The sequence below is a fragment of the Triturus cristatus genome, chromosome 8, assembly GCF_964204655.1.
Source record: "Triturus cristatus chromosome 8, aTriCri1.1, whole genome shotgun sequence".
NCBI classification, from domain to species: domain Eukaryota; kingdom Metazoa; phylum Chordata; class Amphibia; order Caudata; family Salamandridae; genus Triturus; species Triturus cristatus.
Genome location: NC_140591.1, coordinates 1,073,013,512 through 1,073,017,679, shown reverse-complemented (window position 1 = coordinate 1,073,017,679; position 4,168 = coordinate 1,073,013,512). Strand labels below are relative to the sequence as shown.

The 4,168-nt window shown below is 43.9% G+C and overlaps 1 pseudogene; it reads right to left on the bottom strand.

Moving 5' to 3' along the window:
- Nucleotides 1–2,170: 2,170 nt before the first annotated feature.
- LOC146805393 (uncharacterized) lies at nt 2,171–2,817 on the bottom strand (annotated as a pseudogene).
- Nucleotides 2,818–4,168: the final 1,351 nt, after the last annotated feature.

Genomic DNA, 4,168 nt, shown 5'->3' with positions numbered 1-4,168 from the left:
GAACCCATATGTGGCAGAATGGGGGATGGGCAGCATTCGATAAAAGAAGAATCCGATTCCAACGCGATCCCTGCACCATGCCCCGGAGCACAATAAATAATCTGGTGCAGTATGCAGGAATGTAGGGCTTCCTGTGTAACTCAACAGACGAAGGGAGTTTGAGCAGGGAGCGGCGGGGTGAAGTGTGCACATGTGCACTGATACAACACATTTGTGTGACTTTGGCGTATCCACTTAGGTGAACCTAAGTCCTTATGTCCAAATGCAAAATACGCATTCCGATGCTCGCTCACAAATAAAATGTACTAAGACGCGCATGCATAAGGAGCACATACACAGATTCGGGCCCCTAAAAAATACACTTGATGCACACCCAGAACACACTAATCGAGTCAAAAACTGACACACACACACACACAAAGCACACGGACGGGGTCGGACAGGCAGATATGTCACAGTGCGTCCCCAGTGGCACCTACTGATACACATGTGGAGCAAACGCACACACTCAGAGTGCTCAGTTTTATGCAATTTATAAATATTAGCCTCCTCCAATAGCAACGAGTCGATTTAGATTCCGTCAGAAATAAAAAAAATGTTTTAAGTATTATATAAAAATATAGGCGCAAAATCAAACATCATAGATTGCTGTTAAGAAGCATCCGTGCTCAACACTGTCTTCCACACACAATAATATTACGAATGGCTGTTCTTCTCTAAGTCACTTGTAGCATAAGATACACGCCAAGCGGTGTCACGGCGCTAGCTGGGGCTTTGCCTTGCTTTGCTCCGTTTTGCTGTGATGTACCTGTTTGCCGGGCATACTGTTTGTTTATTTAGACATTATTAAATCACGCAAGTTGTTTCTTAGTTTATGTGTGAAGTTTTATATAGCGCCGGACATTATCTAAAGAGCTTTACAAGCGACCAGTCACAGCTGCAAAGAACGGAGTTTTAAAAAAAAAGAAATGCATCTGTTTCACCACCCTTTTGAGACGTCTATTGCTAAGGTACTGGAAAGGAGGGCAGGGATTAAGCATCGTGGTCGTGTAGGCTTGGGGTGATAGGAGCTGCAGCCCGACCCTGGTCCAAACTGCGAATGCAAACACAGAAAGCAAGGGGGCTGGCTGAGTCCTTGATAATTCCAGTGAGGTGCGGGGAAGGGAACCTGGCGACTCCCCCTCCAGATGCGCCGACCTGAAACACACATTAAGGGAAGTGGAGACAGCAGCCTGTAAGGGTGTGCAGGTCTCCCAGCCAGTGATAGAGGGGGTGGGCAGCGAGAGCAGCCTGTCCTCCCCGTGACCCTGTGCGCTCCGTGCCTGCTTCAATGTGAAAGAGGATCTCTTGTCTTTATGGTGCCATGTGTTTGAAACACATGGCCCCATAAAGATAACACCCCACCAGCGCTAAAGCCGGCCCTGTTTCCAGTAGTCCCACTGTGCCAAGGGCTTGGCTAGACTCGCACCTCGGCTACAAGATACCCTCCCGGGTGACAGTGCGCACTACAAATCTGCCGGGCAGGTGTGAGTCATAAGGTGGAGCCCAAAAAACTATTTTACAAATCATTTTCCCCTTTCAGGGAACCCATTGGGCAAAGGAAATACTGAAAGAATAAAGACACTGGAGAAAAAGAGGTATTACTGGTTTGATTGTAGAATATTGTAAGGGAGAGATGCGGCCAAACAAAATGTATTCAACTCACTTGCAGGACTCTTTGCAGGTTACCACGCTGCACTTTTTAGCTACCTGAGATCTTAATACGCTTACTATTTTAGTCTAAGAAATTATATTTGTTTAAGGAAAACTTTGATAGCCTTACATACATTACCCACTAGTTGAGGTGGCCAACCGATTTCTTATATTTTATAATAAACTTGGGACAATCTTTTAGGATTACAATTTAGAATTGTATCCCATGGATATTTGGGCATAAGCCAAATGTTATAGGAAACATTTTCTGACGGACATGCCAATATTATTATTTGTTCTTTATTTGCGTTTCGACGGTCATGCGTATGCTCTCAGCTGCCTATTCCACCACGCAACATATACAACCAATTCCAATGTTTTGTATAGTTGTTATCATTGTTAATATCAGACCAAGAAAACTACGATACGGAAATAAAATGCTAATAATTTGGCATGCGCACTGGACACATCAATGGTCTCACCTGTTCATTATCTGAAAGTAATCCTTGGATTGGTCTGGAGGCTGAATGGCACTGCAAGTGGGACAGAAAAATACGTCCAAATGCACATGATTTTGACAGTTCCAACATGTTCCTTCTGTCTTTGACATGCTGCAAGTTCCTTTGGAGCCCGTTCTTGACAAATAATGCATGTGGCTAAAAGTAAAAGCAGGATCATGTGCGTTAACAGCTACAGCTCTGAAATAACGGATGAACTGGTGCCCCACCGTGAGAAAGGTATGCTGTCCATTTATTGTGAGTCGAGATGGAGTGTTCAGCCTCCCAGATCCAGTGCCTTGGCTGGCAATGGGTAGATAGAGATGACTGGCTGCAAGTCCAGTGTCTGTGCATAAAAAAAGGAGCTAATTCTCCAGGCCCCCAGGTCATGGTTGCCACTGATAGGAGGAAGATGATGCCGAGCTGCCAACCTTTTGCTCGTACTTAGAAGATATGTGTTAAATCTCCAAGCAAAAGCATTGTCGTTGTCAACAGTGACAGTAGCAGCCCTGTGCTCTTGCCTACAAGCCGCGCCGCTTAACGCACAGGAGCTCTTCTCCTGAAACCGTATATACTCACAAGGAAACGAGGCACAGAACGGCCTCAGTCTGAATCTTTCGAGTAACATTTTTTAAACGTCTTTTGCGCTTCCGGTCTCTCAGACATAAACATAAGAACACATTGGCGGATCTCCCCACATGACTCACAATCCTGGCTATGAAAAACTAAAGGAAAACACACTTAATATCGCTCGCGACTTTAGCCGAAACATGCCAATTATAAGAGAAACGCGCAGCAGTCAAGAGGTCCGTCCGTTTGAGTATACGCTGTTCGATGGGGTGACAAAAACGACACTTCCATCTTTGACAAGAGCGGTTTCCCTCTACTTGAATGCTGATGGTAGATACATGTATATTTTTTCCAGAATATTCTCAGAAATGACACCATTTTCTAATGAAGAACCAACCTGTTTTATTAAGCAAGCAATACAAAATAAAGAATGACCGGTAATAAGTCTCAGATTTTCTTAATGCTTATGCAATATGTTATTATTATAGGCTAACATATTTCACAAAGTTACTTCAAAATCCCAACAGTCTAGTCCAAAGCATTGACGAAGTCCTCTTGGCTAAGAATCCTACGTGGGCTGCTGTGAGAGGCGTCTAATTTCAAAATGGCCGTTATATCCAACGAAATCAATTCGGATGAAAGTGTGAATGTGTTCCGTAACTATTTTCAAGAAAGTTACCATTTGGCGGCCATGTTGATTTGTGCACTTCTTATTAGGGACCTGTCATATGGAGAATCATCTTTGTCCAAAAATATCTTAGACATACTTTTAAATTTGTTTCAGAATAATAACAACTGAATATAGTGTGATTGGTGAAAATGTTCTTTATTTATATTGTAGATCAGTTCACTTGCAAATTCGTGGCAGTTTTTAAGTAGGTGATTCATCGTTATTCGTAGTTTGCTGCAGCATCTCTCTAAAGTGCATGATTTACAACTTCTCGCACGATAATGTCGTATACCAAAACAATTTTGTAGTAGGCTGGGTTGAATATAAAGTGCTCTTTAAAAACGTTGAGAAGCGCAGAAACCTAGAGAGCGATTGGTGATTTGCTTCTAAAATTTGTGGGATTGGCTGATCGCCCTGAACATCCGTGATTGGTGCGCGGATTGGATGAGATTTTCGCGGTAGGGTGATTGGTGTATTCAGAGCGAGCATACACCATGCTTTGGCGCTCACCCTGTGGCTGTGAAATGGATCTGAAAGTTCCTGTATTCGAAAGGTGAGAGAAGTAGTATCGTCATTAGAGGCAACTTGTCGTAGAAGTGCTTTGGATAGTGAACTACCTCCCATCTAAAGCTAGTCAGATCGTCAGAGCAGGCATTTACTTCTGGCGCATGCTTGGGGGCGGGGGAGCGCATTCCAGGCGGGGGAGTGGACCCTTTGAAGTGCTCCCAAAAGCGGAGTG